The following is a 14,025-nucleotide window of genomic DNA, read 5'->3' on the forward strand; positions in this document are numbered from 1 at the left end:
GAAATTCAGAGAAAAGAGGCTGTAAAGGATGAGGAGGAGATCGAAATGCAAGGTTTGAGGGGGTTTGACCTGCCCTAATTAAGGCCTGAAAACACCAAATGAAGTCAAAAACAAAAGCCTTGTGTCTTAAGGCCAATTCACACCGCACAGACAAACACCAACAAACACGTTTGTTGGGTTTTGTCTGATCAGTGTGTTACCCCTGTTGGCGTCTGTTGGAGTTGGTCGGAGTTTGTTTTCGCCTGACTGACAATGTTCAATCAGTGTTTTTTGGTGTCTGTTGGGGTAGAGTTATTTTTCATAAAATTCTAAAATCCAACTGCCAACTTGTTTGCTTGGCGTTTGTTGGTTTTTGTCTGTGAATTAGCCTTTAGAAGTTTCTATACATACAGAAGTTGTATAGATAGAAATATTTATTCATACAATTAAACGCTATTTACACTACTGTTTGGGTTGTGACTGTTTTCTGTCTTATTATATTTTAAGATGTAATGTATTCCTGTGATTGCAAAGCTGAATTTTCAGCATCATTACTGCAGTCTTCAGTGTCACATGATCCTTCAGAAATCATTGTATATATGCTTCGGGTTTGTTTCAGGTTGTTTTTCTAAAACTAATGGCTGCATTCTTGATAAATATCTGCAATTGACTATTTAGGACCAGCATGCTCTACACTGTAAAAAATGACCGTGATTTTAACAGTAAAAGACTGTAAAAATGCTGCGGTGAAAAACTGTCAATTGGTTTACAGAAAGTTTCCATACTATATACGGTGAATAACTGTAATAGATCTAATGGTACATTTAATGTAATTTTTACGGTAAAATACCATTAAATTCAGTTTTTGGAAGTGAAAAACAACAATTCATTGTAAAATTTACAGTGAAAAAACGTAAATTGACATTCCCACAATTCCCTGCGTGACACTTCACATTTGATATATTTTCGTTGAAATAACTCTGTTTCTTCTTAGTTTTTCTCATTTTTTTCTAATCAGTTATGTACATTAGGGTTTTATGTTACATCTAATGTTGTTAAATTAATGTTTATTGCATTTTTAAAATTTCATGCATGTTACAATGATGGTGTTTAGTGTGTGTGTGAATGACACTGTGTGCTCCTTCTATATATTAGTATTGTCCTCCTCAGCTTGTGGAAAATGAACTAACTTTGATTCATCATGTGACTCTTATCACCACTGTGTTTGGTGACTGTCAGCGTATTATAAAGGTACAAAACAGATATTAGTACTTCATTAGGTTGGTAAATTAACATTATATCAGTTAATGAAATACGTTATTTTACCGTAAATTTAACGGATTTGTTTTTACGTTGCTACTGTATTTTTTACGGTAAAGTTCTGGCAACCACAGCTGCCGTTTTTTTACCGTAAATTTTATTTATTTTTTTTTTTACAGTGTAATTACTTCCTTTTAATTTTGTGTTTGTATCAAACTCAAGGACACTTCCTTCCCATCTCTTCCTACAAACTTCACAAGTCAGGTTTGGGCACAAAAATGAACAACAAATCATTTCTCCTCAATGTAGACCTATGGCTCGTTTATCGCTGAATATGCAGGGTTGGAAATTCTAGAGCAGGGCTTTTAATCCTTTTATTTTTGCAAATTAAAGGGCCTGCAGGATCCTCTGGTGGACGGTTTGCCTTCATCATTTCAACAGACAGTACAGGGCTGTTATTTACCGCCTAATTGTGGTTAAATTTACCTTGGGGAGATCATTAACAGAAATGTGACTCTACCGAAGCCCACACAGACCACAGTATTCCATGCTGAACTAATAAATAGATGTGGGTCTCATAAATTATAGATAATTTCCTATTTATGCACGAAAATAAATGGTTTGTATAACACTCAGAGAGAGAGACAGAGAAATGGGGAGAGATTAATGAAAGAAAAAGAGAGGGAAGGTAGTCAAAGGAGGACATGTGCGTTCCCATGGAGATGAAGGCAGGTGTCATTGATCTGTGTTGCTATGGAAAATAGACTCTGGGATTGTTTGTATATGTACGCTGACCTTAGATGACATCCTAGTGACAGATTGTGTGCCCTGAGTCACGTTGATTGAAAATAATTGAGGTCTCGCTATCTGTGCCAGAAATAAGAGTTTGAGGTAAACCGTAGCAATGAGGACTTTCGTCGCTGTCAGCGTGGGTGTTTATTTTAAGCAGAAGCGTTCATTTCTGATGACTTTAACATGGAGTTGGGCTGACGTGTGCTGCCACTTTAAATATATTTCAGAATAACAAACCCAGCTCTAAGTGTGGGGAGGTGAGGCATCTGCGTGCGTGTTTTCATTATAGATCTGACTGAAGTAGAGGAGGAGCCCGGGACAGTGAGAGGATGCGTTAGTGTTGAAATGAGCACTCGCTGCGGGAATGCCACAGCAGTCCACAGCTCAATGATTCATTACTGAGAAGCTCCATCATTATGCTTGTCAATCAAAACGACAAGTGAGGAGCTGTACAAAGTGCGTGCCTATTGATGCTTTTGATGTTGTTTATGCAAAGCTGAGACAGCCCAAAGCTTCTTACAGGTTAAAGGGATAGTTCACCTAAAAATGAACTATCCCTTCTGTTATCGTTTACAAAGTTATCTGTTTTAGAGTGTCATTTTAAAAAAAAATACTTACAGTTTAGAAACTTTACAGGCATTGTTCACACAAAAGAATGGAAATCCTGCATCATTTATTCACCCTCATGACGTTACAAACCTGTATGACGTTCTTTCTTCTGTGAAAAGTGATATTTTGTAGAATGTTTCAAATGGTTTTGTCCATACAATGAAAGTCAGTGCATGGGGTCCAAACAACATTGGACTGCAATGACTTTTACTGGATGGACACTTTTTTTTTTTTTTTTTCAAATTATCTATATATCTATATATTTTGTGTTCCACAGAAGAAAGCCATGACATGAGGGTGACTAAATGATGACAGATTTCATGTTATTTTTGACTGAACATTCGATTTTCAATTTTTCTTTTCAAGTTAAACAAATTTTCATTAGTGCTGCCTATGTCATTGCTATTTGTAGTTTAGTTGTAGTTTTATAGTGTTTTAGTTTGTTAAATTAATTTTTATTTCAGTTTTTATTTTAGTTCTCAAAGTTATCGCTAACTGGTAGGTTTTTTATTTTTTTTATTTTTAAATCCAATGTATGTTTAAAGTGTACAATTAATTGTAATTATTTTAGTTTACATGGAGACATGATAAGTCAAAACTTCGTCGTTTGTCCAAAAAAAAAGTTTTTATTGAAACCAAGCTCAAAAAAACGACTAGTTATTATGTCACTATGCGACAAAAGACCCCCCTCAGCAGAAGATCGGAAGGGATCTTCTACATCATTTCCTGTTTAGCCCCCCGAATCACGCATGTCGTGTAGTAGTAAATACGAGAGAGACGCAAACACAGGATTACTCCAGCAACAAAACAATAGAGATGAGAGATTACAAAACATTCTGCAATGCCATGCTGTGGAAAATAACACTTTTGCATTGCCTTCCTTGTGATCCTAACATTAAGAAAGCATGGATGAACTTTATTTTTAATGAAGTTCCAGATTGCATCAGTAAGACATGGTTCATGTTCGCTTAATTTTACTGCAGATTCATTTTTAAAACAGTTCGACACAGGCTTTTCAGAGAGACTGAAAATAAAAGATGATGCATTGCCGACTATATTGGATCCTTTAATGTCGCAACACACAAGTGTAACAATGTTTTAACCATGTGTCACTATTGCTTTGTCTGTTACAGATCATTTGATATCTTTACTAAGAGTCTCTACTTTTACTTTACTGAGAATGATGAACAATGGATATAAGAATGACAGTGTGACAAACAATGGTCATTAATTCATAATTTGTTTACACAAAACACTTGAAGTAAACTTTAAACTTAAACTTTATGTGCCACAACCAAGACTTAAAAAGCATATGATGAACAAGATGAACACCTTTCTATTGCGTCTTTGTTTCAACACTAATATAATATCATAAAATACAACACTACCACACAAATCCATAAGGAATAAATATAAATATTTATTTATATTTGAAAATTATTTTAATTTACCCATTTACAGCAATGGGCGTTTACTTCCAAGCCTTGAATGCGGTACGCCTATCAAAATGGAGTGTTTCAAAGAGAGGGTCAAAAACAGGATATAAAATAGCCTATTACTTGTAAATTAGGATGTTTTTAATGTAAAAAATTAACATTATAAGCGGACCTCAGAGAACATTATAAAAAAGTTTTAGAAAAAATGCAGTTAATGACCCCTTTAAAAATATTAGCACTGTTTCAAACAGGTTTTTTAGTTTAGTTTTAGTTTTTGTGAAAGCCATGGTAACCCATACTCAGAATTTGTCCTCTGCAAATAATCCATCCAAGTTAGTGCACACACATTACCAGTAGTGAGTAGTGAACACACACACCCGGAGAAGGGGGCAGCCATTTCGCTTTGGCATCTGGGGAGCGATTGGGGGTTAAGTGCCTTGCTCAAAGGCACCTCAGTCATTTCCTGCCGGAATAGAGAATTGAGAATCGAACCCGCAACCTTCGGGTAGGGCTGGGACAATAAATCGATGCATCACTCAATTCTGAGATTTTCCGAATGCATCGCGATTCCTTCTCAAAACAATTCTGAGCTTAGTTCGTTATTAACAGCAGATGCCGCTCGAGGCTAGTTTTAAAAAAACGCTCAAATGCTCACCAAGAAGAGGTCTGAAGAGCGCTTGTGCGTTCGACTGAGTCTGAGAATGTACTTCCACCTCAGAATGATTTTATGATGCGGGATTAATGTAAACAGCCCACTGCAAACACACTTGTAATTGTAAACCTTTTCAAACTTTATGAATTATTATTTTATAGAAGGTTCAAGTGGTGTAAGGTTCAAGCAAGCAGAGTACAGCTGTTTCTAAAGCACACAGTGACACCTGCTGTTAAAAACTAAGCTCAGAATCAATTTGAGAGGGAATCGTTTTGCATTCGGAAAACCTCAGAATCGATCCAGAATCATTTCTCGATTTGCGATGCATCGATTCATTGTTCCGGTCCTTCGGGTTACCAGTCTGACTCTCTAACCCCAAACTCACACCACTACAACAACAGCAACAACAACATTTATTTATAAAGCACATTTAAACACAATGTAGATTGTTCCAAAGTGCTGTACAAAGTACAAAACAGATTTACACAGGAATAATTAAATAGGTTTCCAAATGCTGATTGAGCCATTGTTGCTATGTTGGGTTGGTAATCATACTCCTGTGATGTGCTACAAGACATTTTTCACATACGTCTCTCTGAGCCCCCTTCCTCACCCATTTCAAGAGTCATAAAAAGAGGGTGGCAGAGCTGTCAAGACCACTGCCTCCGAGCACAGAGGCTACTCTGTCCGTGCCAGCCAATGCCATGACTAACTGATCAGAGTATGCAGGAATGGATCCCGGTGGATGGAAGGGGATGCCAAGGATCCGGGGGGAATGTCATAGCTTAAGTTGCAGCCCACAATACACCACGGGAAAACAATACTTAAGTTGGAATATTGTGAGGAGAAGTATAGCAGTAGGAGGGGCAGAAGATCTGTGGATGCCTGTGCATACACAGTGGTCATAAAAAATATTTGTACAATCAAGCAACACAAAAAAGAATGAATGTCATTGCATTAGATAACAAAATATCAGACCAAGTGACATTTCTGGACAAACATACTTACAAAAGTAAAAGGTTTTGAATGATAAAACAATAGATATACACTGCTAAAAATATTATGTGGTGAAGTAAATACTACAGAAAAAACAAATATAATTTCTTCATTGAATAAGTTAGTTCAGGCAAATGTAAATCTATCTATCTATCTATATATATGTGTGTGTGTTTGTCTGTCTGACTGTCTATCTATCTATCTATCTATCTGTCTGACTGTGTCTTTCTGTCTATCTATCTGTCCGTCCGTCTGTCTGAATGTGTCTGTCTATCTATCTGTCTGTCTGTCTATCTATCTATCTATCTGTCCGTCCGTCTGTCTGAATGTGTCTGTCTATCTGTCTGTCTGTCTGTTTATCTATCTGTCTGTCTGTCTGACTGACTGTGTCTTTCTGTCTATCTATCTGTCCGTCCGTCTGTCTGTCTGAATGTGTCTGTCTATCTATCTGTCTGTCTGTCTATCTATCTATCTGTCTATATTTATCTATCTATCTATCTGTCCGTCCGTCTCTCTGTCTGAATGTGTCTGTCTATCTATCTGTCTGTCTGTCTGTCTGTCTATCTATCTATCTATCTATCTATCTATCTATCTATCTATCTATCTGTCTGTCTGTCTGAATGTGTCTATCTATCTATCTATCTATCTATCTATCTGTCTGTCTGTCTGTCTGTCTGTCTGTCTGTCTGTCTGTCTGTCTGTCTGTCTGTCTGTCCGTCCGTCCGTCCGTCCGTCCGTCCGTCCGTCCGTCCGTCTCTCTGTCTGAATGTGTCTATCTATCTATCTATCTATCTATCTATCTATCTATCTATCTATCTATCTATCTATCTGTCTGTCTGTCTGACTGTCTTTCTGTCTATCTATCTATCTGTCCGTCCATCTGACTGTCTATCTATCTATCTATCTATCTATCTGTATGTCTGTCTGTCTGACTGTGTCTGTCTGACTGACTGTGTCTTCTGTCTATCTATCTATCTATCTGTCCGTCTGTCTGTCTGAATGTGTCTATCTGTCTGTCTATCTATCTATCTATCTGTTTGTCTATCTATCTATCTCAGCTCTCCATCTCAAAGACAACACAGAAAACAAAATGCTTGCTATCATCTCTTCCTGAGTTAATCTAAATTCTCCTCTACTACACACATGCTCAAAGACACACACATACAGACTAACAAGTACACATTCCATTTGTGCAGTGTCAATAGAGGGAAAACATGCAGGGATAACATCTATTCCACAGTCAGTACAAGTGAGAGGAAATGAATGCATGCAGCAACCATAGAGATGGATAATGAAGCTCAGTGATGCAGATTCTGAAATGGCATCAGTCAGTTATATTAGTATATTGATTAAATCAAACTGAATAATCTGTAATGGATGTACTTGATTATATATTCATTGAATTCACCTATTCAAAATAATACTCTCACTCATAATGAAAGGAGAATCAGGCTTATTATGCGATGATTATTAATATGTTAAAGCTAAGCTGAAATATCAGGAAATATCCAAAACTGCTCAACAAAAGCATTTTGACAACTACTGTACATAGCCAAATTCAGAGGTCAAAAATTCTTATATTTTTCTTTTTTTAAAATAATTTACCACATTTTTCATCAGCTTAACATGAAATCTTTATTCTGTTTGAATTAAATATTAAAAATTAAATATTGTTTTTTTTTGTTTGTTTTTTGTTTTGTTTTTTTTAATCAATTTATTTCCAGGTTTAATTAAAAAAAATCACTTTTAAACTTTACTGTATTATCTGGCAATGTTTAAACGCAATTATACATAATGTTAGAGAATAGCAAATTCTTCTGAATAATCATTTAAAGTCTGGTTGCATGTTGCATGTCTTCAATACGAATGCATTAAATTTGTTTCCCGACTGAAAATGACAGTGTTGATTAAATGCCCTGCAAATGAAATGGAAAAGAAAGACAAAGGACATTATGAGTGAAGGCTCTGAATACAAGGATGTGACATCTGATAAACACAAACCAAAAAAAGCTATGAGAATGACAGTTCAATTAATATAGTCACAGTGTGAAAAACCTCAGACATTCTAGTCCCCTTGTCAACACTAGACAGCATTTGAAAATGTCTCTGTCTGAAGAGAATGGTGAAAATTCAAAGATATATAAAAATATATATGAATTAATTTAGGGTAAAGGATTAAGTCATTAAATCAGGGTAAAAAATAGAGTAATTAATTTAATAGATATTACCATAATTCCCAGTTGATTGATTGCATTTTGTATTACAAGTTTTCTGAAATTTTTATATATGCAAATGAGGCATTATATTATTAAATATGCACTATTTTAGTTTCATTACATATATTTCCTTTTAGTTTCATATAGAATCATTTCCTTTTTTCCAGCATTTCATATTTCCGTATTCAAAATGTTATATTTAGAACATTAATCTCAGAACACTATGTAGGCAATTAATTGCAATGTAAATGTTTTTTAATAAATGGTAAGTTGGATTTTGTTGATACTGATTTCATTAAATTGTTATAACAGCCCCATAGTTGTTAAATAGTGTAATTAAAATATGATATCAACAATATGTAATTTTACTTTTTATAAATAATTATAAGAGGAGTGTTTTTTTTTTTTACTTGAGCACCTGCCCTCCAAAATGTCTGCATGGCCCTCAATGTTTTTGCCTGTTGTGTCTTGCCTTAAAGGGACAGTTCACCCAAAATGATATTGTTCAAAACCAGTATGACTTGCTTTTTTAAGCAACTTTGAAAAATGTCTCATTTTGTTTTGTGTGCATGTGCGTGCGTGTGTGGGTGGGTGGGTGTGTATGTTTGTGTGTGTGCTTGTTTTTGTGATTTATGAGGACACATATTTGAATAATGACATAGGTATTACACTGGTATTACGACGTAATCATGAAATAGGACATTTCATGAGTCTTCATATTTAAAATAGCTTAAAAAAACATACTAAACAATGTTTTATGTAAAAATGCAGAATGTTTTCTATGATGGGTAGGTTTAGGGCTAGGGGTAGTGCAGGGGGATATAATATACAGTTTGTGCAGTATAAAAACCATTACGTCTATGGAGAGTCCCCATAAAATCACATATACAAGTATATGTGTGTGTGTGTGTGTGTGTGTTGTTTGCATGTATATTTAATGTCATTGTATGGGCAAAAATAGTTGGAGCATTTTTTAAAAACATTTTTTGTTTTGGGGTGAACTATCTTTTTAATATCATGTAATTTTAGCAAAAACTGGTTCTGTGCTCACCATGCCATCTCACTGCATTTTTCTTAGAGATATAATGTGCTTTATATAATGCATTACATTCAGTGATAATTTTGTGTGATAAATGTAATTTTGATATAAAACAATTGCATAGAAATAAATTTGTATGCATTAATCCGTTCTAGCAGCACTGGGTATATCTGTGTCTCTGTTTTATCATAGTGACAGCAGCCAGTGCATAACCCGAATCAGATTAATACCTGCCATTCAGTCATGTTAATTTGCACACGCAGTTTCCGAAATTACTTTCAGACTTGACAGATTACTTTGCAGGTACAATGTAATTTGTTTGCATTGACACTGCCCTTGATTGTGCACTTTTATGGCGACACCCCCCAAATTACATATTCAATCAAAGAAAATCTACACCAATTGACATTGTAAAGAGCTTTTAAGTTTACATGTTTTTATTTACACAAACCTTTACTAAATCAGAGCCAAAATTATTATTATTTGTCACTAAAAACCATGTGACACTAATTTATAGCACTGTGCACTTGGTATTTATCATTGCAGTAGGTCAGTAAAGCCTGAACTTTTCTCATTAAAATGCTACTTATCTTTTCCCAAGCTGATAAATTCAAGGGCATAAATAATACAGCAGTTATTATTAGAGACATCTTGTATAACTTGGGACCCATCTGGCAGACAGATACAAACTCCTGCTAAAGAACTCCTATGTGAACTCCTGCTAAAGCAGGCCTTTGTCAGTGCTCCTTTATTCCCTCTCTGATACTCCAGCATGCATATATGTGATGACAGGCTCACATTCAGTTTGGCAGATTTGTTTTGCGGTTTGAAGAAGATGTTTGCGTCTCAGTGTTTGAAACATGCGGCATGTGGTTTGCTGTTGATTTCAGGCTGTCAGTGCATTGATGGAAGGCTTTATTGTCTTATTCTGTGCAGCGTGTGTAGCACCACAGCAAGGAAGCTGGGGAGAAGTGTTTATGTAATCCATGCTGAAAAGAGCAGTAGCGCAGAAGAAAAAAAGTGTAATTAAACAACAGAGATGAGAGAAGAGAAGTTCCCGCAAGTGCTTCACTCAGCAGCCTATGTGAATAAACATTTCTCAGATATGAAAAAGAAAGAAAGAAAGAAAGAAAGAAAGAAAGAAAGAAAGAAAGAAAGAAAGAAAGAAAGAAAGAAAGAAAGAAAGAAAGAACTCTTTAAAGATGATTGCACCCTTATACATCAGTACCTTTCACACATTTTAGAATTGTGAGATATAAACTAACAATTGTGAGAGAAAAAAGTCAGGATTGAGAATCTCTCACAATTTAGACTATTTATCAGAATTGTGACTTTATTTTTCAGAATTGCAATTTTGTATCGAACAATTCGGAATTTATATCTCGCAGTTGTGAATAGGGTTGCACGATTTATCGCACACGATTTGGCAAAGGCTGCGATAATTTTATGCGCAGCTTGTCAGAGCTGTACGGCTCTGTGATCAGTAGTAAAAGCTTCTCCATCTGAAAGCTGGAGGGCTCTTTTGCGCAGAAACTCTAAATATGCCCTGCCGCAGAAGAAGATAATACGCATCATATCACTGTAGCTGAATAAACAGAAGATTGATGCTTTGATTGATTAAACATGACTAAAAAACACACAACTGCCTTATTCTTTGTAAGAAGCCACATCATCTCACAGAAGGATGCTCAACTGTCAAAGTGTTATGAAGTGAGTTTGGAGTAAAAACATGTTATTAAATTCTGTCTTTTGTTGGACAAGTTGTTGATAAATGCTTTTCATGTCTGGAAAGATGTTTGACGCGTGTTGCTTTTTCAAATGTACATTATAAGCGACTCAAACTCACTTGGAGCATTTGGAGCCATACTTCATTGACAAGCTGCGCATAAAAAAAATAATTGCAGCCTTTGCGATTTCATAATCACACTAAGAATCGCGTTTAAGCAATAAGCGCTTTTAAGTATTTTTCGTAACGTGCGATAAATAGTGCAGCCCTAGTTGTGAATTTATATTTCACAATTCTGAGAAAAAAATTAGAACTGTGAGATGCAAACTCACAATCAGAAAAAGTTGGTAACACTTTATTTTACTGTGCCATAGTTACACGTTATTAGATGTACTTACTATAGTAATAACAGTAAATTATGCATAATTACAAGTAACTAACCCTAAACCAAACCCTAACCCTAACTGTAACACTATAGTAAGTACATGTAGTTAATTAATATTACTCAGTACTTATTTGAATAATTACAATGTAACTACGGCACTGTAAAATATTGTTACAGTTTATACTGTTATTGTTATGTTATTGTTATTATTATACTGTTTTTTATTCAGTGGCAGAAACAAACCTCCATACAAATATAATCATATATATATATATATATATATATATATATATATATATATATATATATATATATATATATTATATATATATAAAATTTAAAAAATGTTTTAAATAAATATATATTACGGTCATGAAGCACTTCCGAGCAGCTGATTGGTTCACTTAAAGCCAATGGGTCGTCCAATAGTTCCATTTTGTTCTATCTACGTGACCTATTTATTCCTGACTTCGAATCGGATCAGTTCATTGCAGAGCACCATGGGATTTTGCTTGCCCTCCACCTTCCCCAGCACCACCTGCCTAGATCTTCTCCCTATGTTTCCTTGCAGCAGACTAAATTCACTTCAATGTTTTCATGTTCATTTCATCCAGCAGCAGCAGCATAGCAGATCCAAGACCAAACCTATACATTCCATGTATATAAATAAATGCTGTTTAAATTCATTCCGAGAGTATTTTATTTATTTTATCAAAAAGACAATAAAAACTTCTCAAAGAATTCATGCAGATACTCGTGGTGTAATTACTTTACTTACTCTACTACTAGAGACTTTTTTAAAATCTACTACTTGCTAACATCTACAACATTTGCTATTAATTAACAGTTCCATGGTTGTGTATTCAACTGTTATGTGTTTCCTGACAATGCACTGTTGAAATACTATTGTGTGCTTGATGGGCAACTCAGGACACCTCTTCCCAGATCTTTTATGTCCTAGATACACACACAGTACAACAATAGATCCAAGTTCTTCTTGCCATTTAATCAATAGCCTGTTCTTTGTTACCTTCCACAAGGAAAATTCACAAGGATAATATGTAGCAAATGTCAGCAGTGCAGTTGTGCATAAAAATGCGAAGTCACGTAGATTCTATACTGTCAGATAACAGCCACTTGAATTTATCTCATAAATAAATGATATATTAGACTGGGTTCTTAATTAAATCTGCTGCCTGGGACTTGTGATATAAAGAGTTGAGATACAAACTGAAAATAGAGGGATGGGAGATTCATTATAGAGCATCCGTTGTGCGAATGAACAGACGTGTGCTACAAATAACTCCCAGAATCCTTTTTCATTTGTTTTATTTTTTCTCTCTCTCATCCTATTCTTTTATGTTTCTCCACCCCCGAATGCAGGTTATGGAAGGCAGCTTTCATTTTTCTTAACACAAGGTTTTGCCTATCACAATATATTCTTGTTTTTTTCCCCTTCCTTGTTATGTTTCTATTGATCTTTTTGTTTTTTATAGTTTAGTCAAAACTACACTCTTTAAACCAGGGTTTTTCATATACCTTTTGTTGCCAAAGAACTCTAAATATGTGTTCCTTGAGATTCCTTTGCTAAAATATAAAGGCAGTATAAAGTATTTTCATGTGCAGTATGAAGCCCCATTAATATTATAAAGACAACATGTTGTTATTTAAATAATTTGTCAAATGCTATTTATTTTCATGTCAAAAGACACAATTAAAATATTATCTGGAAGTTCTTTTATTTTATTTTTTTATTATTTATTTTTCTACCAACTGAGTTATGCTGCATGTATAATTATTTTTTTATCACAAAACTATTTGCAATTTTTTTTACTGAATAATCATAAATATAATCATTCATTTATTATTGGATTATATTTCTATCTATCTATCTATCTATCTATGCTCTCCTAGTGTAAATACACTATATACATGATTAAAAAAATAAGAATAAAACTGTACTGTATCTATATTACCTCTAACACCATCTGCTTTCCCATCACTCCATGCATGGCAGAAATGTGCTTGAATATAAAAGACCTTGAAATGTAATTTGTGGCAATCACAAATTACGATTGCGGCTACAAATTTTCATAACAAACTCGACAGACAGCACACTTTGTTCTCCCCTTTCTCGGTAGACCATGCTTTTCTGAACCCAAACAATGCAGCCTCTTTTGACCAGAGAATGCCATCGGCCTCGTCCTATCTTTGGATAGTGGCTGGCTAATGTTCCATGCATCATTAAAGAGGGCAGCAGACCAATGCTCCTGGCACACATGACCAGAAGAGAGAGGGGGAGATGTGAACTCACTCAGCCCAGCATTCAGAGGCCGTCCTCCCTCCATTGATACTAGTGCACAATGTTTATGTTTCTGCTTCAAATAGCCATGAAAGCAGAACCTAGAACTGAGCCTCAGGGGGCATGACGCTTCAAGTAAAATCACATTAGGACTCTGATCTAATTCTGTGCCTGTTGATAATACCTATTCACTAGTGCAGTTGCTAAAAATACACTGTATTGGGGGAAGGGGACACTGGGAAGGCCAGTGCCTCGCTGTTTGTGGTTTGCATAGTCTTGTGTAGCCAGATCTCTGATTAAAGAAAGGTCTGGTCCTTATTGCAGCTTATTCTAGCGAAGAACAGTCTAATAAGACAGGAAGAGATGACTTTGGAAAAAATATTGAAAACAAATGTATTAAATATTTAATTGTTTATTCTTAAATATTTCTCTATAGAGTGCCTCAGGGATGACGCATTTTTGTAGGCAAAATCCGGAAGCGAGTTAGCATTTTAGGACTTCTGGTTCCCACGCCGTAAAGTCTATGGGTTTTTTGAATGGGTTTTTGCTAAATCGCCCAAAATAAGGTCTGTTGTTAACAAAGACTCTAAATAATTTTACGTTTTGATCTATGACATAAAACACACCAGTTAT

General features: G+C 35.2%; 1 protein-coding gene across 1 annotated transcript in view; it reads right to left on the reverse strand.

The window, feature by feature from the left end:
* chst15 (carbohydrate (N-acetylgalactosamine 4-sulfate 6-O) sulfotransferase 15) overlaps window positions 1–14,025 on the reverse strand; it is a 43,098-nt gene that overhangs the window by 15,054 nt on the left and 14,019 nt on the right. The gene's annotated exons all lie outside the window — the stretch shown is intronic.

Source organism: Chanodichthys erythropterus, chromosome 18 (assembly GCF_024489055.1).
Source record: "Chanodichthys erythropterus isolate Z2021 chromosome 18, ASM2448905v1, whole genome shotgun sequence".
NCBI classification, from domain to species: domain Eukaryota; kingdom Metazoa; phylum Chordata; class Actinopteri; order Cypriniformes; family Xenocyprididae; genus Chanodichthys; species Chanodichthys erythropterus.